The sequence below is a fragment of the Balearica regulorum genome, chromosome 2 (genome assembly GCF_011004875.1).
Source record: "Balearica regulorum gibbericeps isolate bBalReg1 chromosome 2, bBalReg1.pri, whole genome shotgun sequence".
Taxonomy (NCBI): domain Eukaryota; kingdom Metazoa; phylum Chordata; class Aves; order Gruiformes; family Gruidae; genus Balearica; species Balearica regulorum.
In genome coordinates this window covers 162,315,412-162,341,428 of record NC_046185.1, presented here as the reverse complement: position 1 = coordinate 162,341,428, position 26,017 = coordinate 162,315,412, and positions in this window count along the sequence as shown.

Sequence of the window (26,017 nt, the reverse complement as noted above, 5' to 3'; positions counted from 1 at the left end):
GGGCTGGTACTAGCATGACTTATAGTGCAATGGTTTATAGCCACAACAACGTTTGAATTACTGATCATTCACTTTTATAGTGTACTGTGGGAGGAAGAAGCTTTTCTCCTTAAAGACGTTCATTTCTCTTAATAAGCACACCATGCAGCAGAAGGAGGGAGCAGAGCCCACGCGTCCGACCTGATGTGGGACAAGCTCATGACAGTGTCATCCCAATTTTGGTGGCCGTGGCACAAAGGTATGTAAATTCCTCATCACAGTGGGTTTGCACAGTCTCTCCTTTCAGTCTTCAGCAGGGAGACAGAGAGATGTGAAACAAAAAAGTCTTTTTCTTAGCTACTCTAGATTCTGGGCATATTTTGGCCAACCCCTTTTATTTTGCTTTTCTTTGGGTTTTTTGCTTTTATTTTTTCTTTTTCTTTTCTTTTCTTGTCTTTTTTTTTTTTTTAATTATTTACTAAAGCAAAGCAGCCAAACTGCTGCAAATTACATTTTTTTTTTCTTAGAAGAAGAATCTCCCAAACTGAAACCAGCCTGATTCTAACTTTTTTCAAAGAAAGACTTTTAACTTTTCAGCTCAGCGCAGCTTTCCACTTCACAATATATTTTGCTTCCAGATTTCTTCATGGGATTTTTCCCAAACAGTGCTCAAAATCAAAAGCACTTCTTTTGTCTCCAAACAACATTTTTAAAATTCTCAGTTCATGGAAAATCTCCCAACTTTTGGCTTCCACGGCACAATGAAAGGAAGCCTTTGGAGGTTTTGAACTTGCCGTCGGCCGGCAAAACTGGGTGCACGAGCAGCTGCAGCTATTGAGAGCCTCTTCAGCAGCTGTGAGCAAGAGCTGTAAGTCAGCTCTGTCCACATCTGCCATCACATAGTAGCATTTTTGCCAGTTAAAGGAAGTTTTAGCATTCTTGTGTATTGCAGATTGCCCTCATCTTGGTGCAGTGGATCTTGTGGCCAGACCAGGCGTTTTGCAGGTGGCCCAGAGCAGATGCTCTGCTGCCTGGCCTCACCTGAGCCCCCTTCTCTGCATGCACGGGGATTTCAGAAAACTGAAACTTGGTCCCTTGGTCCAAAGCATCTGCTCATGGGGCAGATGGTCCTTATGTGCCCGGGGCCCTCCATGTGCTGTGTAGGGCTGCAGCCCGGCAGGGTGGTCATGGAAAGCACAGCTGTGGAGGGTGGCATTGCCGTATCTGAAGAGGGGGGAGCATCCATGCCCCCTTTGCTATTTCTTTCCCTCTCTCTTTCTCTCTTTATTTATTTTTCTTCCCCTCTCTTTCTTTTCCTGTCTCTTTCTTGCTTGATTTCCTCCTTTCTCTTTCTTTCTATTTTTCTTTCTCTTTTCATTCCTCTTTCTCTATTTTTGTCTTTCTTTTAATTTCTCTTTCTCTTTCTGTTTCTGTCTTTTAATTTTCTTTTTTATCTTTGTTCCTTTTCTTTATCTTTTCTTCTTTCTTTCTTCCTTCCTTTCCTATTCCTCTCAGTCCTTTTCTCTTTCTCTCCTTTTCCTCTTTCCTCATGTGTCACTCTCTCTCCTTTTTCTCTCTCTTTTTTCTTTCTCCTTCCCTCTTTTTTCTCCCCCTCACAGCCCCCTTTGGCTGTACTCCCCAGCATGCTCACCCGGATGCCTCTGTCTTTGCAGCCATCCCTGAGGCATCACAGAGCTGTGGACACAGCCCCAGGGCTGGCAGCACCTCAGAGCTCATTTGCAAGTTGCAGGGTGCTTTAATTGAGGATTTACCACCACCACCACGGCTCCCATCCTTGCAGGAGCACAAGGACAGCAGAAATTATCCCTGAGGCTGAACCACCTCTCTGTTTGCCACCTTCCTGGGAGACTGGCCTTGTCCCAGGGCAAATCCCCTTTCTCCCGGCTCTGGCTGGGGTGGGATTGCCTTGGGACTGCCCTCACCCTGGCTGCCTCATCCTCAGCCCTCTCCAGAAGGTCCACCCCATCACCAGCTCTCACTCTGGCCGGTGTGTTCAGGGCACAGAGGTGCTTTGGACAGAGGTGCAACCAACCATCTGCATCCTTCTGCGATAGCTCGGAAGGCGGCTGGTGGACTAATTTAATATAGCTTGGTCTCAGTTCTTTTAATTATGTCTTTATAGTCTTTTAATTAGCCAGAATCCTACTAATTTAAACCACTCTTGTTTGGAGAGACTTCTGCTGAGCAGCTGTTCTCACTCAGAGCTTTCTCTGGGTTAGGAATAGGAGCCTGGGATGTTTGCTTCTGCCCTTCAGGCTGTTTTTCTTATTTTGCTACATCAGCAAAAGGTTGCAGAACAGAAATGGTTCCTCTGAGATAGAGGAACGTGACTTACAAATAATTATTTCTGTCTGGAACCTGTTTATGGGGTTCAGACAGTAAAGAACACCAAACCCACAGTGTTTCCCTTTGCATACGATACTGGTTTTCCTTCAAACAAGGCAGAGCTTAGAAACTTCAAGGACCAGGATGACAAGCTTGTCTGAAAGGCAGCACTTGTCCAAGATAAGAAAGGTCCTGGCAGCCAGGCAAACTTTCAGGGAAAGCCACGGGAAAGAGGGCTCCGGGAACTGCTATTTTATGCCTGTTGCATGCCAGACCACTGGCTGCAAACCAGGTCTGTGCTAGGTGCTGTATAGTCCTGAGAAAATAGGGGGTTCTCTGATGCCAGCCCAGAGGTTCATGGGGGACACACGAGCTTCCTCAGCTCTCCTTCCCAAGAGGGCTTGAGCACAGGTCTCCTCTGAGAGATGACACTGAATCCTTTTTGTCACTGAGCTCCAGGGAAAAAGAAGGATTTGCAAAAAAATGCAGCTTTCTGCATCCCAATCAGCTGGTGTTTCCAGCAGTGGTGGGAAGTACAGGGCTTGGGACCTCAGGGCAGCTCCTCGGCTGCCAGTGGCACCCGTCACCTTCCAGTGGCTCAGCTCCGTTCTCGACAAACACGGAGTGTTGTCCAGCTTCAGATTTTAACAGGCAATAAAGAAAAAAAGAAAGGCTGTGCAACAGCTGTGAAGGATTATCAGTGTGTATCGTGCTGTCCTGCACTGCAAGAATCAAGTATGCTTTAAAGTTCAGGATAGGCATTATTGATTGTGTTTAATTGCTTATGTCCTATCCCAGGCAAGGATCCCAGCGTGCCAGGAGTAATACAAACACACGCAGAGGACGATCCCTGCTAAAAAAGGCCTGCCATCAAAGTGCGAGGCAAGAGACGGCAAGTGGGAGCCAGCCTGTTTTTCTTCTTTAATAATTCTTCCAAAACATTAGGCTTTTGAAAGCAAATACTGAGGATGGTCCAGGGAATTGAAATCCATCACAGCAAGGCAAGCAGACAGCCCTGCTCTCGCTGCAAGTCAGGAGGGAGGTGGGAAGAAAAGAGAGAGCCGAGGGGAAAAAGCGTCACCATCGTGTGGCTCATTATCATGACTCTTTCGGTTGCTGTCTAAGTTTATAATCCAGGCTCCATGGTACTATAAGAGCTCATTAATTTGGAGTCTGCATTGGTGACTCAAATGCAATTAAGAATAATCAAAGAAATGTCATCACAAAATACACTTCATGGATTTCTTTTCAAAGTTATAGTATCACTGTAATTATTTGTGGTATAAATTCATAGTGCTTCTCTAAACAGTCTGCGGTCATTCTTACAGAAAGACGAGCCCTTTGTAGTAGGAGAGCTGGCTCCAAACACCGCCGCGAGTGCTCGGCTGGTTGCTGCCAGTGTTTTACGATTAGGAGGCGGTTTAGCAAAGTGCAGATAAGGACCAGACTGGATTTTGCACACAAGACAAATAACTGACCTGTGTAACTCAGTGCCAGCTGTCGTGGAGGTTACAGAGTACAGCTGGAACCAAGTATAGACAAATTTATGGGTGATAAGAGTGCAGCAGTGACTCTTGAACATATTTGTCCGGACACAGACTTGGTGTAGGGCATCTCTAAACTGGTGTTTGTTGGATGATTACTCTATGGATGAGACATTTTTTATGCATTATACCTTTCCCTAAGCAGCCCCTCACCCAAGTGACGGGGTATCCACCTACAGAAATCAGTATCCAGACCCAGGTCTGAGGGGGGAGGTGGAGGGGGAGCCGAGCAGCCGGTGCTTTGCTGTGTGGCTAAGAGCATCCGCACCAGGAGGGGCGGTGGGAAAGGGGACAGACCTCCCCTCTCTTAACTTCCCATGAGCTGACTGCTGTGTACACTAGGAAGCAGCCCAGATCATAAAGTTGGGGGACAGATAGGTGGAAAAGAGTACTCAAACAATTTCCACTGATCCTTTTTTACAAGGGATGATTACTTCTTTGATAAGTGTCTGTTCGTTTGCCAAAGCAGTTGGGAAACCAGATACTTCATGCTGCAGTACAACCAATTCCTGTTTGCTGGTGTTGGGATAGTTTTTTGGAATAATTTTTTTTTTTTTTTTTTTTTTTTTAGTTTCCACTTGCTTTCAGCCAAAGCATGATTAAATCTAATTTTCTTTTGAGGAGGGGAAAGAATACATTTTTGATTATGCTAAAGACCCCTAGAGCTGTAAGAGAGGACTTGTTATCCTGAGATATATGTGCTTTGCAAGGTGAGCTCCACTGAAGGATGCTGAGCACCGGGCTGAAGGAGGGGTGTCCCTTGTCTTGGAGGATGGCTGGGAGTAAAACACATGCAACCCTATAACTCTGCACTCTGTGTTGGTTAAGTCCATTAAGCAACTAGCCCAATCTAAAAATGCAAAATATGCCTTGGTGTCAGACAAAGCACAACCTTCTCTGTTCATCCATGATAAGGTTTGGTGGAAGCCAGTGCTACAAGCAAGCTTGGCTGTTTACTGCCCACCAAAGCTGGGATTTTCAGGGAGAGTTAGGTGCCCATGGAGAACCAGATGCCTGCCTCATGTTGACCTCTCTGCTTGCAAAGGCACCTCTTTTTCTGGGGTGGGCTGAATTTTTCCAGCTGCTGTCATCAGTCAAGTTTACAGCCTTCACTGAAGTTTGAGGTGGCCAGGGAGGTGGCAACACAAGCGCCCTGTCAAGCACCGGGTAGAAAGATTCACACCTCCATGATGGTGTTGTGTTTTCTCAGGTCTTTTGCTGGTGCATCCTTCAGATTCCTTGTGAAAGTGTGAGTCTGCCTGCAGGAGGGAAATATGTGCAAAGGGATTTAACTGATTGCCACCCACTAATTGTCCCATAGTGATGGCCAAAAGCCTCAGAGGTGATTCCTATTACTATTATTACTGCTAATCATAACAATGATTCTCTGTGTTATGGTAGTACCTGAGATGTAAGAGTCTCCATTGTTTGCTATATTTAAATGATCACCATGCCCTGGTCAGCACCCAGTCTGATCTATAAAAACCAGTGATGCTATAATCCTAAAACCAAAAACTAAAGCTTTGGTAAGGATTTCTCCAAGTCAACCTGAAACTAGGGCACCAGCTGAGCAAACCTTCTCCCAGTCAGAATCAAAGCCCCTTCCTCAGCCAGCCAGTAACTTTTTATTGCCTTTATTTGCATTTCTTTCCCACCACATCAGTCATCCCCAGGGTGCCCAGTGTTTCTTGCTGTGACCTGTAGAGGGAACTGTGCAATATAGAAAACATTGTCCAAATGTCCAAAACATTCTGGTGTGTCCCCTTCCAGGAAAGGGTGTTCCTCACCCATCCCCTCCATCCTTAAGCAGACCTCGCATTTTCCACTCGTATCATTTGATCTCAGGTGGGCTGGCATCAGACCAGGCTTCCTGTGCAAGGCGAGGTGCACACACACAGGCTCTGGGAAGCAACCAGAAGTTGTAAGACACCATGCAATCCCATTTTCTTTTTCCTTTTTCTCTCTTTCTTTTTTTTTTTTTTTTAATAAATTTAAATGAAAAACAGTTAGTTGGAGGAATTTGTTCATTATTTTGACTCATGGCATCTTGGTTTTTGGGGACTGCCAGTAACAAGTTAGGAAAGGGCTGTTTCAATCTGGGATAGAAGTGGCCAGACTTCCTGGGCCCCTGGCCAAGGGTAAGTGGAGCCCAGTGATTCTGGAGAGAGCACTGGGCTCAGCACTACAGCTGTGGTTTGGGTCCTCTTTTATTGTCTTTCATGACACTGAAATAAAATGACTCAGGAGACCCTGGAGCCAGACAAGCCTTCCTCGCCCCATGGCTGTGTTGCAAAGCAGAGTCAGCGCCATGGCACAGCAACCCCGCTCCCCTCCATTCAGTGCAGGGTTGTGGTGCTCCTTGCTGGAGTTCAGTTCACTTCAAGGCTAGTCAACAAAAACCTGGCAAAATAAAGAGCCACCCCAGCCTTGCAAATGTGCCCATCTCTTCTTATCTGCTCAGCAGAGAACTCGGGGTTTTTTGCTCCTGCCCAGCAAGGCAAGGGGCCAGACAGACTTTCTTAGTCATGGCTAGCTCTGCAGATATTTTTTTGATCACACAAAGCATCGATTCTGTCAAACTTCAGTTTTTCTGATGTGGTGAAGTATGACCTGACTCAAAGCCCTTTGAAAGCAGCAGAAAGATCTGGTTGAGGCTGGAAAAGGCAGTGGTTTGAATCTACTTTTCTCCTGACACTGGTGCTATGAAGGAAATGAGACCAAAGCTGGAAGTGACTGATGCTGAGGTCTGCAGACGCCCAATCTGTCCCTTGGGAATCCTCCCTTAGCAAAGTTCCTGCATGTCTGGAAAATGCAAATCTCCCTGGAATGGGATAATATGTTGTTGTGGTGGCTGCAGATCCGCTCGCCTGCATTTCCCTTCATTCCCCTTGAAAAACAATAACACAAACAAAAAAAACCCATAAAAATTTATTTGGTGGCACCTTCAAGATTAAAAAGGGTTTTAAAACCCGTGATTTTGAACGTTTTCTTGGAGGACCACAGCTCTCTGCCCTACAAGATATAGCAATGCAGGGCTCCCTGCTCTTTTTTTTGTCTTTTCTTTTTTTTTTTTTTTTTAAGCCAATCAGTCCGTAAAGGTAGGGAACAAATCATCACCTTGATAAGATTTTTAACTTATCAATCCCATCCCTGTCTGCACAGTGGAAAGAAAAAATCCATCCCATGCCAAAAGCACCACTTTCTCTCTCAAGGACCTTCTCCAGATCTTAACCCCATCCCATGGAGCAGTGATGGTTCCTCTACATTTACAGCCATGGGACCCTTGTGGTGGTGGGACATATAGTTTGACTTTGGCAAGTGAATCACAGCCAACTACTCACTAATAAGAGCCTTCAAAGTCTGTGGTGACGACTTTTATCCAGCCCATTTTCAGGGCAGAAACAGGGGTGAAGTGTCAATCTTTCCTCCAGCTCTTTATCTCTGCAAAGGGAGCAGCATCCCTCACTGACATTAAAGGTGAATGAGCGAAAGGGCACGAATATAGGCCAGACTTTATATAATTATATAGGGAGGAAAACTGGGATGTGTCTTTGTAGAGGCTGGGAATGTTCCACTGGAAAACTAGGTTAGGCTGACAAAAAGAAAGAGCCTCTGTAACCCAGAAATAGCTGGGAGGTTTAAGTATAATTTTCCAGCCCTGTGTTATTATGGTGCTAATTCAGGTCTGAGAAATAAATGTAGGTAAAGGTCTCCCAAGGTCAGGAGGAGAAACAAATCACACTCACAGCTTCCTTTTCATAAAAAATCCCTTATCCTCATTGAATGATCTCCATTCACATGGAGTCGGTTCCTCTCACTGCATGGGGGGCGGGGGTGTGTGTGTGTGTGGGTGTGTGTGTAATATTTGTGTTTAAAACTGATTGATAGATTAGTTAATTAATTAATTTAGAAATAAGGCAATTTTTTGAGTTGCCTGGATCATCCTTTCACCTGGAAGGTGAGTTTTGAGACCAAGTAGAGCCTGGAGGTGCCTCACATGTCCTGGGAGCTGAGGTGGAGGCAATGGTCCGGCAAGAAGAGAGCTGGGAGGTGGGACTGGCGGGTGCTGCACAGCCAGCCAGGAGCTGTGATTTCAGTTTGCATCCCTGCAGCCTTCCCTTAGGCAGTGAGCGATGCCACAGTGAGGCCAAACCAACCACCTCAGAAGCCCAGAGCAAGTTCACTGCAATGTTTATTGCTCTTTGAATTCACATTTCTTTTTTATTTGTATGAGGCTAATGAAGATTAGCTCCCTTCATGGACTGCCACCATGCAAGGTGCTGCACAAGAAAAAGGTGCCTGTGCCTAAGAGGGAACAACCTCAAAACTATGTCAGCCCTTTGTCCATCCACAAAACCCTGCTTTTTGCTAAAAGCAAAGTGACTGGAGCCACCAGCATCTCTGCTCTGTTGTGGGAGGAGATTGCCACTAAGAAACGTCAGCGATGCAAGGAAGGAGGAGGAAGTCAGTGCAACAATTTTTCCGGGAAGGCAAGACATTTCCCTTCCCCATCTGAAATGTGCATGTTTAAACAAGTGGTGAGAAGCTGGGCAAAATAAAATGAGCTGATTTTGCTTACCTCAGAGCCAAGAACCCAAAGCCTTGTTGCTTTGGCATCTTCCAAGCCTCTTCTTAACTTGTGCTCCCAAACAGAGGGTATTTTTGTGGGGAAGGATTACCAGCAACAGGCCTTGTTTCAAACTAATGCTCATTTGCTACCCCAGGGTGGTGGTTGGATAAGTAGTAGCAGTTTCATCATACAGCCACCCTGAAACCACAAAACTGATGTCCAGACCTAAGACAAGGAGGGAAATTCTTGGCAGTTCAGAGCAGGAAAGTGCAATGCTAGAAATGGCTGAAAGAGTTTGAAGGAATTGTGGATTTTAGCCAATATGATCTGCACTTCTTTCTTTCTTAAATGTCAGGCTTTCTCTGAGACTTGAATTGTTTTTATCTTGATTTCCTTAGGACATGGAGCCTGTGCAATCATCGGCCTTCAAAGGCACAGAGACAGAGTGGCTGGGGTGATGAGGATGATGAGGATTTGGGAGAAGTACAAGGGCAGGAGGGTGGGCACTGGTGTTACAGCTCAGCCACGATGCACAGAGCCAGAGGAAACCAGCCTCCAGCAAGCATGCACAGGATCACTCGGTTTTTAATTGCTTTTCTTCTTGGACTCCTTCTGTGCGTGGTTTCAACTGCATTGCCAAGTCCACCGATTTCCCCAGCCAAGGCTGCAGGCTGGAAAAGGCTAAATAGTCCTGAGCAGCACTTCCCACTTGTGATTGCTCCTGGAAGACAGAACTCTGTCCCTTCTGGTTTTTATCCCCAAAGAGATGACAGGTGGTAACTCTTTTCTTTCGCTGTGTTTTCCTGAGATGAATTTAAATCCCAACCCTGTAGATTTTTGAGTAGGACTGCTCAGGCCTTGCTAGTTACGACTGTTCACCTGTAAATGCATCAAAGAGGAAATCTCTTTGGCAAACATGAACAAGGCTCGGGCTAGATATGGGGTAGTTAAGAAGTTAAATTCTTAGACACTAACAAAATCCCATCTTTTGAAGAAAAGTCCCTCCAGACCTCACAGCAGGATTTTCACTCTTCCATTTACACTGCAGGTCTTTAAAGGCCAAAAGTGATTTAAAGGCCAACCAAGATTTGCCCAGGCTAGTGCAGAATGCATTGGGTGGCACGATACGAGATTTGAAATGAAATGAAGTCAGAAATACCAGCAAGGTCAGCTGTCACTGTGGGACAGCAGGCAAAAATCACCAGTCTTGGAGTTAATCCTTGTAGTTTGCTCTCCTGCATCATCCTGTGCTGGGACAGGGACAGTTTAGTGAACAGCTTTGCTTGAGTTGGAGGGAGGTGGACATCTTCAACTTAAGCTAACAGAGAGGACCTTGAAGCCGTGGCTATTTTATCATCTGGGAGCAATACAGCTGCAACCTCAGGCCAGCAGCTGTGCTCTTGTGAGTTTTGGACCCCAAAGAAAATGGGAGATAAAAGTTGCCTTTGATCCTTTTGGACTAGGTTTTTATTGTAAAGTCGCTCCATTTATAATTTACTGCAACTGTAGGTTGGGGAAGGATGGGAATTGGGGGAAATGGAGCAACACAGCTTGTGGGAGGGACTGGTCATTTTGAAAGTTATGTCTCAGAGCCAATATGACTGTCTGCTAGGTCACACGGGGAAGAGACTATTATTCTCCCCCTCCTCCTCCTCCTTTACAAAATATATCCATGTCTGAAATTGCTCAGTATCAGGACCCATCCAGAAACCCTTCCTTATCTCTTGACTAATCATGCCTGGATGAGGCCAAACTGGAGCTTGCTTCATCTCACAAAGGACTAAACAAACATTCTGGCTCCCGGTGATGCAACTCCAAGTTGATTTTTCCAGTTACTCAACTTCTCTCTCCCTACATATAATGTGCTGAACTTTGAAATAAATGCCTCTCTCAGCGATTTCAGCAATTTATGTCAAGAAAATCTGGATGCATCAAAGTGAGAGATAATATTTTCTGACATAGCACAGGAATAAAACTGCAGCAGTACATGTAGCTCCTGAGCTTTCATCTCAGCTCTGCCACTGACAAGGTCTATGGCCAAGGGCAAGGTAGTTGAACTGCCTCTTCCTCAGTTTCCCCGCTGCTGAAAAGAGGATCATGGCATTTATCCTGAGCAAAGGAAGTGAGACAATATCATACAACATACCTGTAACACCGATGGAAACTGTCTGTGGAGGAAAGGAAATGCGGACTCTGCTGTCTCAGCAGAGCGGATGTCTTATTCTCAATTTGTGCTAAAAAATGCAGCATGTAAAGAGGTGTTGCTGATTATTTCTAAGAATCAGCAACATACATTGCATTCAAAGAGCCTTTTCCATATGCTATTTCTGTTCTCTTGGCTGCTTCCCAACATGGGTCATTACCTCCTGCCTCTTACAATTGCCCTGCTGCTTCTTTCCAATACAGCCTCCCCCTTCCCCACCCAAAATGCCTGTATAGAGTTGCAAGGAGCTTGGAGGGCTTAACCCTCAGAGAGACCGAGTGCCCTGATGGGGGTTGAAGGTGTTCAGATATTCATGAGAGCAGCTCCCAGAATCAGGAATCAGACCCAATGCTCCTATTTTCATGCAAACAGCCTTGCTAATGAGAGACAGCTCTGCCTCCAGACCCCTTGATGAGAATTCTGGAAGCCTACAGGGTTTGAAATCCAGAGCATCCATGTGATTTATCTAAAAGAGAGGGAAATGCAGGAAATGAACAGGGCCTTGAGGCTGTCTTTTTTTACCCCATGAAGGCTGGGGTTGATGAGCAGATCTTTTAGGGTAGTATAACCTGGTCGTGACTCTGGTTACAGCAGGACACAAAATTGCCCAGCTTTGGCCATGAGATTCCCAAGAGCAAAGACAACGTGTTTGTCTCACTGCTGCTCCCCACCCGGGAGGCACCTCCAGAGCCGGGGGGCTGCCACCCCCTCTGCCTGCTGAGCATCGTGTCGCGGGGGCTCGGCCCTGGGCTGGGGAGCTGCCGCCAACAGGACCCGAGTCTCCACCACCCACACCCTCAACAGAGCAAGGCCCAGCCTGAATTTGAGGCACCCCAATCAAAAACTCAAACTTTGGTGAGGTCCTGTGGGGGGAGGAATTCATTCTCTTTGCCCTTTTCCACAGTACTTTATAAAGCCCTCTTTAAGACAGCCTGCCTTTTAACCCTTTTATCCTCACAACAACCTAATGGCATAGGGATGTGCTATTTTTTTTCTGATTTATAGACAGGGAGATTGAAGTGTAGAAAAGCTAAATAAATACCTTTGTTGCATTCACACAGATGGTCTGTGGCAGAGCAGAGACATCACACAGCCCTTGCCTTCAGTTACCATCCAGAGGAGTAAAAGGTTGTTCTGGAAGGAAAAATAGAGTGACCTTCCCATACACTCATTATTTGGGTAACATCTTCCACGTGGGTGAGGCCTCTTTTGGTCCTTGGCCCAAGGCAAGGCTCTTGTGGTGTCCTCCAGCCTGGGGTGTTTTGCTTTCTTCTTTCATTTCAGAGCCACGAGGAAAACGCTCACGTGGAGGTTTGCTCCCTGGGTCCAGCTCCAACCGAGACTTCTCTTCTGAGCACTGCCAGGAGAGCGGTACTAGTGCCTTGGGCTTGTGGAGCTCAGCTGCGAGTCGGAGGTGCTGATCGGAGCTGAAGTGACCTCAACTGACCCGAGCCGGCACTTCCACAGCCTCATCCAGCATCTGCAGATGCACAAACACACTCCCTCGCAACCCAGATACCTCCATCCCAGCTTCTCTAAAAGGCTTTTTCTCCTCTGCCTGCTCCTGTAACCATCAAAGGAAATGTTGAGCCTTCGTCCTAACTCACAGAAGCATTTTGTTAAAAAGTGCTGCGTTGAGCATGAAGGCAATGCTTAAAATGAAAGTTTAGTGAGCGGTGCAATGGAAGAAGGTTTGGGCAGGCTTGTTCTTTCCCTCTGCTTTTTCTGGCTACTCTCAGGTTTTGACTGGATTTTCTCCATCTCTGGACCAAAGTTTCCTCTCTCTCTCCCCATCTGAATTCACCTTAAGTAAATAGATATGTATGTGATGGGTATTAAGGCTTAGACTATATAACAGTATGTGTGGCGTGCAGTGTCACTACCGATGTCGGTATACTTTTCACAATATTGGTAAGTATGCGCTATATATATATGTGTGTGTATGTGTATATATACATAAAGTATAAGCACACCTAAGCTGTTGTGGTGCCACCCAACATGAGGTGGGCAAGCACCAAAGCCCAGGCTCCCCTCCTGCCCGGGGATGGATGTGGCATGGCCAGCGACTGGCATGTGGATCTCAGCTTCCCTTGGATCAATGAAGAGGGATGGAGGGACACCTCAGGCTGGTGGTTTATCCACCTTTTGATATGGGAGGAATGCCCCTGCAAATGCACCTTGTACAGTCATTTTGCAGATGGGGGAGTACAGTGCCTGGCTGGGATATGGACACCAACAAATAAAACTGCTCCCCTTCCCAAAAATCCTTTAGTAATGAATCCTGGAGCCACATATTATTTACAATCACACTGAGGCTTGCTGGTGGATGCCAGTAATAATATCCATGGGTTTCAAGGTCTGCCTATGAGTCACACCAGGGTTAACATCATCCCAGAATGTCTTTGGGCCCCAGGGTTAAAGTGACTTGTCCCCCAGGAATTACCAAAGGGAATTTGATGAGGATTTTTGTTCCTGAGGGCACTCTGTGAGTATTTCCCGGGGGCCAGCTGATGGGTCTGTTTTCCCTGCTTGGGATGTCTTCCTAATACTGCCCAGAGCCTGTCCTGTAGCCAGAGTGCAAATTGCACCCCGCAGCATGCAAACAACCCTGTGTGCTCTCGCGGGTTCAGGCAAAGGCTGTTCACGGGGAGTCCTGACTGCAGGTGACCTCCCAACACAGCCTGGCCTTAGCCGAAAGCTGGGGATTAAGTGAAGTGCTGTCCTAGCTTGCTGTCGTGACTTCTGCCTCGGTGTCAAAGCATCTCCTTAGCACTGCCTTGCCCTCCATATTCCCTGTGATAGGGAGCATCAGTGCCAGAAGGGAGCTGTGGGTCACCAAGGGGAGAATTAAAATGCAAGGGAAGGAGGGAGGAGATTTGGGATGCAGCACATATGTGGGTTTGGATAACTTCTTCCTTCCTTCCCTTGCAGGAAACGAGTCTCTGTCACCCAGCCCACAGGGGTGTTATCTGGCCTCATCCTGGAGGTAAGCCTGGGTGTAACCAAATTAAAATGAAGTTGCAACACGTATTCAACCTCCATGTAAATGATTTCAGGCAGGCATGGGCTTCTGCACCTCTTCTGGTTGCTGCTCAGAGGTGGTGAGGGGCCAGGCATTTGTCCAGAGCCATCATGGGGAGTGTGCAAAGTGCTGCCATAACCCAGCAGGAGATGAGCAACATGTTGCTCCTGCTGGCACCTTGACCCCTGAGATACATGCCAAGACTCCTGTGAAATATCCAGGAGCTAGCAGGGCATGATGGGCTTCACTTTGTCCTGCTGCCTTGGCCTGCAGGAGGGAAGTATCCCAGATGCCTGGCACGTTAATGCACCCAGATGCAGTAGGAACATCTGGGCTGAAGCCAACTAGAAAGGGCAGAGTTTGGAGGGACTTCAGGAGGCCTTGGGGAGAAGTTGCTTGTTTGAGATCTGGGGAATGGTGTCAGTGCAAGGAGCAGAGTCAGGCATTGGTGCTTGCTTGGTTAACTGTGGCTTAAAGAGGGTTTCTAGAGCACTAGGACACCCCACGGGACACATCCTCAGCCAGTTTAGCCTTGTCAAGCTCTCTAGGTTCAAGCTGCTGAGCTGCTTCTCCTCCACTGAGTTTCAGACTTCCACAAGATAAAAGAACCCCTGAGTAACTATATTCCTCTCTTCTTGTCCTCAGCACTGGTTTTGGGCTCCCCAAACCCCACAATATAAGTTAATCCATATAGAGACATTCTTCAGAGGCAAGTGCAGCTGTAGACCTGAAGTGACCCACAGCTGTGAGTACTTGGATGAGCCCCATCCGAAACAGAAAGGGTCTGCTTGTAAAGACAAAACCCGACCTGTAGCAGCAACACAGAACAGGAATTTCTCCAGAGGTCAAGAGGAGCTGGCTGTTGCATTTTTACCTCTTCATCTGTCAGTAGCATATACTTGGCAGGACTTTTAATGAAGAACCTGAATCGTTTTAGTCAGAGCTGGAATGAAATGGTGATTTCCCCCAAACTCCTCCCATCACAGCTGCAGAGAAAGCTCCCGATCCCCCAGGTCAGACCTGGCTTTTCACCAGTGTCCTCCTGATGTGGATGTCACTGTCTGGCAGTACCCACTCCAAGCTGCCTCTGCTTTTGCGGGGAGCAGACAGCCCCATCCTATGGCCAGGAGGACAGAGGAGGGACCTGGAGGGTTGGTTCTCTCCTAACTCAGGTATCACATCAGCATCACACTCTAGGGTTTGTTCAGACTTTAAAAACTGGAGCTTTACCCATTTTAAATATAAGAGAAACTCTGGAGGGCAAGTGTGCGATGTGGTTCTCACACACACAAGCACATCCATGCAGCCTGCCTGATGCTTTCGGAGATGTGGAAGAGGGGAAAGCCTTCTCATGGTGCAATAGAAATTGTTCTATTAGCTTTTACCATTTGGAAGATTCCTTTGAGTTGCTAATCAATTTTTTTGCTTTAATGTCCCCTCTTACACACAGGGAACTCCCCTGGAACCACTCTAACCCCATCCTGCCTTCCCTTTGGTGTTTTTAGCATCATACAGTTATAGAAAGCTTTTGCATTCCCCCTGCCTGGTGATGGATGGAGCGGTATTGAGCAGATAGGAGCCCTTGGTATGACTCCTCCCGGCATTGCACAACCGCTGGACAGAGGGACAAACACCTCCCATCTGAGTTTTCTGTAGAGCCCAAATGACTGTCCCTTGTTCCTTCTCCATCTGTGCTGCTCAGAGTGAATGAATTAAAGCAGAAAAGCCAGCTAAAGGGATTTCTTTGATTCCCCTCTCTGAACCCACACCTATCGCGCGTTGGTGGCTCACGTTGCTCCTTGTACAGCCTCAGCCTGGCTTCACCACCACCCGCGGCCAACGCTTTGGGCTCTGCTCCTCTGATCTGGCAGCAGTTCGCATGCAAAGCAGCATTCTAATGGCTTTATGGACACTAGCTAAATATATAGCCTAGCTAAGAGACTTTTCCAGGGCACACAAGCAGAATCATGATGCCCTGTAGCAGTCGGAGGTGCTCGGCACACAGCTGCTCTGGATCAGAGCCCTGAGCAGAAAGCTCAGCAAGGAAGGGGAGCATTTCAATAGGAATATTTCAGTGAGCGCTTCCCTTTAGCTTCCTTTGAGTAGAAAGTGGATCTGGTTCATCTGAGGCACCCCAGCCGCACGTGTTGGCCACTTTACAGCAGCCAGGGAGATTAAATCCAGCTCTTCCTGTGCTAGAAGCACAGGCTCTTTATTATCCAAATGAAACCTGACTTCCTTAAGCAGACACACTGCAGGGCTTGTGACACACGGACGAGCCATCTGGAGTCCATCCAGGTCGTGGCTGGGTTTTACACACACAAATACACTGGCTACAAGTCACCAAAATCTTCCCACCATCTGATTTCCAGTGTCACCTGCTCTCTTCCCTTGACTCCAGCTCTCCCAACGTGACTCCTACGAGTCCTGTTATGAACAAACTTTACATGAAGAGCTATTGCCCAAACCAAAACAAGACTGTTGGGTTAAAGTAGTGGCATCCAATTAGACTCAACAATATTAATCACCCTGACTGTGGCAGCGTGTTTAGCAAGGCTGTTGCTGCCACTTCTTTTTATGAAGTTGTTTGGGTGGGATTCTTCTGTGTGTGCCTTTCTAATGTCAGTGCACGTGTTTTGAAACCACAAGAGTTTTGTTCCTGAGAACAGATGGTGACTGGGGAGGTCTTTGAAGCCAGCTGCAAGAGGAACCTGGCCAGGGCCTTAACTGCTGGGGCAGAGTCTCCCACCTGCAGGGTCTGTCTCCTTTCCTTCATCGGGACGTGAAGAAGACCCAGGTCTGCTACAAAATAAAGGTAAAATAAAGACCTGCCCTGCAAAATTCCCACCGGTGTCAAGGAGAGCTGTGCATGGCTGCAGATTAAAGGGCAAACCCTGGGCATAGGAAGTGCTGGGTTTGCCAGGATCTCATTGAGCACACAAGGGCACAGCAGAAAATGCGCCCCATGCACACAAACATACTCTCCTCCTTGTCAGAACCTCAAGCCAATGTCAAACCACTCTTATTGGGGCTTTTATTAGCCTGGCAGCAAACACTGCTTATCTACAGAGCAAGCTCCTGGGACATGATGTCCAGATGCCAAAGCCCCTGACCTGTGGTGCACCCTGCAAGGATGGCCCTGCTCCCTGCCAGGGAGGGGAAGAGCAGCAGTGCTTTGGGGTAGCAAAGGCTGCAGTGTGGGGTTGTGTGCTTGGATCCTACCTTAGGAGTGACAAATGAACATCGTGTGGGATGTGAGAGCAGAAGGAAAGTCCCTTGGACGAGGGGAACCAGCTCAGCACAGCCCACAGCACCAGATGACACTAACAGCATGACTCTCATTGCTGTCCCTTGCCTCCTCACCCCCCAGTCCTCCCACATGCCGGTATCACGGTTCCTCTCTGCAGGCAGATATCCATCCCACCTTGCTGTGAGCATCTCCATAAGGAGCATAGCACCCTGGTCAACATCGATGGCTGTGGAGGAGACAGGTCCCTGCAGACAGTGATTCACAGCCTTGAACTCAGCATCTTGCAGAGGAGTTTCTTGCTTTGCATGGGCTACAAGGACAGCCCGTGGTGACCATGCTTACAGTTGTTTCCCTCAGTTAAGTGTTCATATTATATGGCTAAATCAGGATCCATGGCCTGTAAAACAGATTTTAAGTCATCTCCTAAAACTTGCCTTTGGGGGAGCCAGGAGACCTCAAGAGCAGGCCAGTAGGAAGAAACTACGTATTTGGTCCCATGCACAAAGACCTGTCCTCCATGAAGCTTCTCTCCCTTAAAGAAGTTTCAGCGAAGCAGAACTTCGTCCCAGACAGCCCTGGGGAGACCAGGAAGGTCTGCAAATACAATATTTTGGGATTAACAACCATGTACATCAATAACAGGTAACGTGACCTGGCAGGTATTGATTCGGCAGTGCAGCGTCACTTTTGCTCACCCAAGCGCAGGCGCTTCAAATGAATGTGCCCCGTCTGAGCCATGGGTACAGGGTGTCCCTTCTGCAAACAGCATGGGTCACTCCTCCTGCCTCCCCAGTTCACTTTCATCCGAGGCAAGAGATCACCTTCATTAGTGTCCAGTGGTAATGATATTTCCATTGAAGTCTGGGGTAGGGAAGTTTTGCATTTTTCAAAGTGCAAGCATAAAGCCATGTGTCTGTTTCCTCCCCCGTCTTCCTCTCCCCTCTTGCCTGAGCACATTTTTAATTTGCTCTGGTTGTGGGGAAAATGGGAAATGATCTGGGTGGGGGGCAAAGGGGGCTGCAGCAACTGCAGTGAGTGGGCTTGGACAGGACAGACTCAGACTGGGGAAGATACGGAATGGGAAAGGCTTTTGGGCAGGAAGGTTGAGAGATGTGAATTTTGGGGTGAGAAGGGTGAGAAGGGAGAGCAGTGGAACAGGTCACTATGGGGTGCAGGTGCCCTGTTAGGATGTCATTTGGGAGCAAGGGTATGTAACTCCCCCTCCACCTCTCCATCCTTCCATCCCTCCTCCTCTCCATCTTTCCATCCTTTCATCCCTCCATCCTTCCATCCCTCCATCCCTCCACATGCACACAGAGGAATGATCTCCCCCTGTCCCATGAGGAGCAATGAGACCTCCATCTCCCACTATTTTTAACCTCCAACAACAGGGCAGTACTAAATACATCCTGTGCTGTGGTTTCGCCATTGGGTGAAGGGTCTGCCTGTGAACCTAACCCCACAGACTTTAGAAACGAGCTCTCGGTTTGGGATTTCTATTAAACCACCTTGCTGTGTCATTTTTCCTTCTTTTTCACTCCCTTCTCTCCAACCACAACCACCTTCAGCCAGCTTGTGAGGGAAGAGGAACTCATGTTAATTTTTTTTTTCTTTCTCTTGTGGTTCCTCAAATGATTAATAGAGAATGTGGGACTTGTGCACTTCCCACTTAGGAAAAACCAAAATAAGACTACGGGGAAATTCTCTGGGTTCCCTCTTAAAAAGTTTTAAGCAGATCATCCTATAAATGGAGAGTCCTGGAGCTGTCTCCTGACTAAAGAAAACTAGATATTTCCCTCCATTTGAAGAAGCTGTCAGCAAGCAGCTATGCTTCATATAGCAATAGCAATAAGAGAAACACCAATTTTATTCTGGTGTTTTTATAGGCAGCTAGAAAACAGGATGAATTTTTCATGACAAGTTTTGCAAAGAAAGGTAGTGGTTTAAGGTTTGCTTTTCCACCAGGGAAGGAGGGGGACGGAGATGCTGGAAATTAATAATTTGAAATATATCAAACTGCCCAGACATTGTTTAGCTGATATCTAACCTTCCTGAAGCACTACAGACACCCATGGAGAGGGGAAACCAGCCTGAGCTGCTACACAGAGAAACCTTGTGTTTTGCTTCCTGATTTCACAAGGTTTTCTGTTCAGGGCTCAGGGTTTGAGCTCCAGGGATGGGAACAGGCACAGGCACTACTGGAGCTATTGTGCTCTGGGACCAGCAGAAATAATCATTTAGTAGTAGTCAAGCAGTCACAAATATCCCCAAGCCCTTAAAATAATAAGAAAATAATAATAATTTTTAGAAAGGATAGGACAAGTGGTAATAGTTTTAAACTAAAAAAGGAGAAATTCAGACTAGATAGAAGGAAGACATTTTTTACAATGAGGGTGGTGAGGCACTGGAACAGGTTGCCCAGAGTGTTGTAGATGCCCCATCCCTTGAAAAATTCAAGGTCAGGTTGGTCAGGGCATTGAGCAACCTCATCTAGTTGGAGATGTTCCTGCTCATTGCAGGGGGGTTGGACTAGATGACCTTTAAAGGTGTCTTCAAACCCAAACTATTCTATGATTCTATAATTCTATGATTAGGGCTTAGGAGCATCAGGCCATATTCTGAATGACTGTTATTTATGTCATGCCTGATCCAAGTCTTGGTTCAAGACTTAGAACTCCGGAGGTCAAAAAGTCATGACTTCTCCTGACATTTACTTGCTTTAAGCGTCAGAGATGCGAGCTGCTATCAACTTTCCTTAAGGCGTTAAGGCGTTTTATGGCATCGTCGTAAGGCTGAAGGAAAGACCTGCTATGGTTGTGATTTGTGGATTGCGGACAGTGAGCAGGTCATTACCATCCTCATTAAACTCGCTGTTGGATGGTGCTATTAATATGAGCCATTAACAACATTACTGATATTTTAACATTGGAAATTCAAAAATGAGTCATTGGTCCTCTCCCAGATTGCAAGGTTGGCTTAAAGATTAGAAAACTTGTATGTTAAGACTTCTAAGCTTTTCTCCCCAAATGTGAGGGCTAGAAAGCTTCTTTAAAGGAAAATGAAAGCAAAGATTCCAGGATCTGGGCAATCGGAAAAAGCCTGAGAGCTGGCAGCCTGGGAGCCTTAAATCCTGCACAGAAAAGATCAAAACACTGGATTCACATAATGTGGTCCTGATCACGGGATGCTCTGGTGGTTTATTTTGTCTTGCAAGCTGTTTGTTGAATAGAAGAGAGTTTCTCATGGACGTGTCCCAGTGCTCTGTATGTGCATGGTTCATGTTTGAGAAGCAGCTCAGTGTTTTTATCTGCTGTGTTTGGCTTGTTTAAAAACAAAGGAAAACCAGCAGCATCATGTAAGGCTCAGAAGCAAATGGTAAAATTAAAAGGCAAAGACTTGTTTTGGGATAAGGCTGAGGAACAGAGCTGAAATCTGTTACACATGCTGCTCTAGTCTTAACTTTTTGCAATTCTGGAAGGGATAAGAGAGCAAAGCTGTTGACTTTGCTAAGTGTTTGCAGGTCAGGCTGTGGGGAAAAATCCCTTCCATGCTCCAGCTTTCTTATTGCAAGGAAAAAGAGAGCAACATCCCACACTGCATGGGGGAGGGTCCGTTCTGACCTGTGGGAGAGGATGCTGCCCTCCCTCTGAGCATGGAGATGGGATAGGGATGGTGGCACAAGCAGAGCGAGAGCCTGGACATCGGGCTGGTGGGATGTGGGTTGGCACTGAGATCTTGTGGGTGGACCAGAAACACCGCCACAGCTGATGGGAACCGCTGAGCTGTTTGCATCTGGGATGTAAGTTTTGGGTGCTGAGTAGACCTTGCTTGGCACCTCAGCTTTGGCACCAGGCAAAGCTGCCATGCCGAATAACTGATTCAGAACATGCTGAGGAATAAGAAAACCCAAAGTAGCATTTCAGAGGTGTGTGCAGCCCCTGCTCAAAGCACTGCACAGCCCACCACACCTCTGCCTAGCATGGTCTGCATCACCGCTCAGGGCCCCCAGACTCAAAAAGCAAAGTGTGCAGCACATTGAAAACAGAAAATAAGAGGGGAAGAGGGAGACATGGCTTAGAGCCTACCAAATTCAGCATCTGTACCAAAGATAAAGGATCCTGGCACTGACTGAAGAGAGGAAGGAAGTGATGGATGGACGGATGGATGGATGGACGGATGGATGGACAGAAGGATACTCTAGATTCAAGAGATCCAGCCTTTGGGTTGAATTGAGTTTTGATCCACATAATATATGGGTAGTTCCTCAGTTAAAATAGACCGTATCTCCTCTGTGATATGGCTTTGAAACCATCCTGATCCTCCTGATTAAACATAATACACAGATACACATAAAAACAACTTTATTTGGGGAAATGATTTCTCTGAGGCTGTATTACCCCAGGAATGCCACAGCAGGGGTTGATAGTCCATCACTCAGGCTTGCATTTGTAAGAGCCTGAGGATTAGAGCAAGCCTTAGCATTTCCTTCAGTGACCTCCTGGTTCTGAGCTCTGCATAAGCATCATCTGCCAGAGAGCCTCACTGTCCCTTATATAAGGGAAAATTGTGCTAACCCAGCTTTTATAAGGAAGGTAAAGAGAAAAGACAATTTTTATTATTGCTGTTGTTCTTCTCTTTGTTGCAAAAGCTTCTGCAAGCACCAGGGTCTCCCGGTGCTTTGTGTTTCATAAAAACACATGGAAGAAAGGGTGCCAGCCTTATGTGACCTACTGGAGCTGGGAGCCAGAGCCAGGATTAGGACTCCAGTTCTCAGCTCCCAGTCCTGGATTCTCCTTATTAAATGACACCTCATCATTACAATAATGAGATCATCCCTGTTATTTAATTACATTCTCCTTGTTGCTACAAATCCTCTGTGTAGCAATCCAAGTACTTGCTTTCTAAGGTTAGCAGGAACACAGAGATATGTTTCCTGCCTCTCTGTTAAGATGTGTATCACTTACATCTGGCCTGACATCAGCTTTTTCCTACTGTGGCCCTGGAAAAGCTGAACTCACATGCATGCCCACGCTCTGAGCAGTGAGACTGCCAATACTCACCTCCTCATTCAAAGATTCAGATCCAGGCTTAATTTTATAAACCTGTGGGATTTCTCAAAGGCTGCTCACACCAGGAAGGTGAAGTGTCTACAGGATCAAGGCTTCTGGGGCTACATCTCACTTGTATGTTGCAAAGATGTGTGTTTTTAGGGTGTCAGACCAGAGGATGTTCCCTGCTCCAAGGGGGTTTGGACATGCTGAGATGTGACTCTTTGCTCACCTCTCTTTGCCTTTGTGCAAGAGACAGTCTTGCATCTTATTAAATCACAAAACCTGAGGGCAAGGAGATGCTACCTCCAGGAAGACCTGTTGCTTCCAATGCTGGTAGAGCTGCGGCAGAGTCTGGTCAGCTTTTTACAACCCATCAGTAGCTCCTGACACATGGGGGAGAATAAGGGCTCCAGGAAGATCATTCATTAGCAGAAATCTAGATGGGTTTGTTTGCAGGGCTGCACCCCACCACAGCTTCTTTTGCGAACAGGGCGCAGGGGTGGCAGCAGCAGCACTGCAGGAGGATCAGATGTTAACCACCACCACTACAAGTTATCCCACAAAATGAAGAGCACTGGAGAAGAAAAGTCTGGGATGACTTCTTGGGTGATAGCTCCATGCTGCTCCCAGATCCACTTGCATTTCCCCAGCTCTCTCAGGGAAGACTGGGGTTGCATTTTTGGCAGCCTTTCCAGCCGCAGGCGAGACCGGAGATCATTGAGTTTCTGGGTAGGAGGAAAAGGCAGGCTGTGCGAGTCATGGCATGGCTCATGTGTGGAGCGCTGCCTGCCACAGCTCTTGCCAGCCCTGGCTACCAGGGCTACCAGCGCTTCCCAGTATGGCTCCTGTTTGTCTTGGCACTGCCCCCTTGGCTATGTTGGTATTCCCAGTTAGGCAGCCTGGGTACTGAGGAATTTATGTGATTTACCCATGGTCATGCTGAAGATTTTGGCCAAGGGAGAGTTTAATCCCAGGTAGGGAAGATGTACAAGTTTATATCTTAAACACCCAGACATTCCTTTATAGCTTCTTTCACTTCTCATATCTCAGGAAATGATGTCCCACGTCTTTTTTACATCCCCCTTTAAGATGCCTTTAGCTATGTTGCCTGTCAGAAACAAGTAAGAAAAGATGCCTCCTTGTTCTGGGTGTCAATTTTTCATCTCTTTGCCATGTCAGGCTGGGCACTGGTGCTGGTTAAGCCTGAGCAGATGCCCCAACGTCTCTCTCCCCCCAACTTTTCACCACTTCATTACAACCTTGTTCCGTGTCATCAGAAAAGAGCCAGTAACTCCCCAGGGCAGGGCTGTGTACCTGTGCAGACTGGGAGGGTTTAGCATACTTTCCAGTACTGAAATCATTAGCAATTAAGTCATTAATGAATAGCTCACACGGATTTCCACTAGCACGTGAAGCACTTTGCAATGGCTGGGATCAGTAAATGATCCTCTCTTACATTTAAGTCTAGAGTGATAATGCTAGAAGAAGAAAAAAAAAAGAGGCAATGCCTCCTACATCCCTGGGAGATGCAGAGACTTCCCGTCAGACAGACAGATGCTGTCCTTCCTCCAGACATCTGGAGAAGGGCGCTTTGATGCTGATGGTGGGAAATGTTCTTGGCTTGCTCTGGCTGGATGAGAAACCGCTGTTATCTGAGACAGTGATGTTGCCATGTCTTTCCTCCCAACAGTAACTGGAAGAAATCATGTGCTGGGAGAGAAATGCCGCTCAGTAACTGCATCAGGGTGTGCAAAGGGGGGAAATATCACTCCGTTAGTATCCCCAGCAAATCTGCAATTGATCTAATTGTTCAGCTCCTTTGCTTTCTCTCATCACCACACAAACTTGAACCCTTTGATGGGTTCAAGAAGCAGCAGTGACTCTAAACAGCTATGAAACTAGCAGTACACTGGAAAAATGAGGATGTAAAATACCTTGCTTCTATTTATTATAATGCAACTCCTGCTGCACACAGGCAGAGTTGGCAGATGTTGAGGTATGGGCTTTGCTTGCCACCAGATCATGTCCTGACCCAGGTATGCAGACCCTCAAGATCTTAAAGGTCCATGGGAGGTAGGTGGGCTGGAGAAGAAGCTGCTGAGCACTCGTCCTCCAATACCATCACGCAACAGCCTGCAGTGCAGGGAAGAATGGCAGAACCCAAAGAAGAAACATTTCCACTTGGAACTCAACACATCTTGTGTAGCACAGGGCACAAGGATTCTTTGGTGATGTTGCTGGGTCAGCCTCCTGGCCTGGGAGACACTCAATGATAGGGTGATAAATATTGATTAAAGTAAATCAGAGTTTTTTTCTCCCTCATGCAGAAAAAAACAAATAAAACACATGATGTAGTATTTTATTTTAACTCCCCACCCCCATTTCTCAGAATAGGGAAAAGGGGAGAGTGGATTTTACACACAAGCAAGCGCAAAGCCTGCCTTTCACCCAAGTGGGGTGCTCAGTTTGTCTGCAAAAATCCCTGTTTTGCTAAGACATCATCCCCCACTAGCAAACAAAGACAAAAAAGTTTGGTGGGAAATTTCCAGCCAGTTCAAGTGTCAGTTCACAACCTCGAGTTTGGCTGTCCTGGTAAAACAAATAAGTCCATCAGACACCTTGATCCTAAGATGATGTGGCCATATACTGCCTCAGACAGACAGGTTGACTCAAAGTCCAGAGTTTAAAATGTGTTTGACTTCAGTGCAATAAAATCAAGAAGGAAGCAAGAAACCTGAAGCAGTATCATAATCGTTAACCCATAGTGTTGCTGCAATGAATATCATATTTGAGTGCCTGAATGTAACTGAACTCCTTGGAGTGGTCTTTTATGTACCTGTAAAGCAGTGTCTACATGTACAGTACTCTGTAAATAAATAATGCATATTACTAACGGTTAATAAAATATGCTGGATAGTAGGGCAATTTGGCTGTTCAGCTGGATTGCTGCTGACAATTCAGAGATCTGATTTATGACTTTGAGGTCACTCTGGGAAAGATTATACCATGGTTTTGTCATCCTGTTGCCATGTTTTTCTGATTATTTGTATATTTTTCTGTTGAGCCAAGCAAGCACTATTCCATTATACTACAGACTTGAAGTCAGAAGAGAGAGTCATGGTCTTCTTTTTTGTGCTCCTGTAATTTCTTGCCAAACTAGTGGTTTTCCATCTGTGGTCTGTGAGTAATGGTGGGTGTAAAGGCTATTTCAGAAGGGTCTGTAGAGGTGACTAAGAAGAGTAAATGGATTTTTTTTTTTCCCAGAGGTCTCCACAAGCTACCAGTTTAGAGAGTATCTCAGAAAATATTGAAACCTATTTTGATGATGCCAAAGAGCAAGACTCTGCTTGTCTTCATTGCCACCATGTTAGCATCTTGCTTTCCATTTGCATTTCCCTCTCTCCAGACATCTGTTTTTCATTTTGGCTTTGTCTGTCCAACAGAAGAGTGTTGCACTATCAGAGCAGTACTGTTCAAGTGAGGTGGTTTGCAGCCTACGGCCCTGGGATGCCCAGCAGGACAGTGATTACTCCTGAGACTTTCATGGAAGGGGCTGGGAAAAGCACACCAGCTGCCAACAGGCTGGAATTTGCCAGTGTCTGCATTTTAAGGGACAAATCACAGGGGCCATAAGTCAAGAAAGCTGGAAAGCATCTGTCCTCGGTAAACAAAAGATCCAAGCTTCTCCAGAGTCACACTGTGCAGCAGATTCAGCAGTTCTCGGCTCATTTTTTTTCTGCACTCTCCAGATTTGCAAAATTCATTTAAAAGTCCAGGCACCACAACTGGGTGTATTACTTCAGTCATGCCTCACTAATGCTGCCTACAGAGGTAGTAAGTTGTTGCCTCCTCCCACTGACGAGGTCCACTCCTTCTACACTGACAACGCATGAGCTCTCGTCTCCACAACATCCCACTATGAACTCATGCCCTGTGAACTAGCACCAGAACATCATGAGCTTTCATGGAGATGCTGACCTGCAGTGGATGAAGAACAAATGTCCCTGGCATTCTGGTTTGCCTTTGGCTTTCTCAAGGTACATATTGTCCAA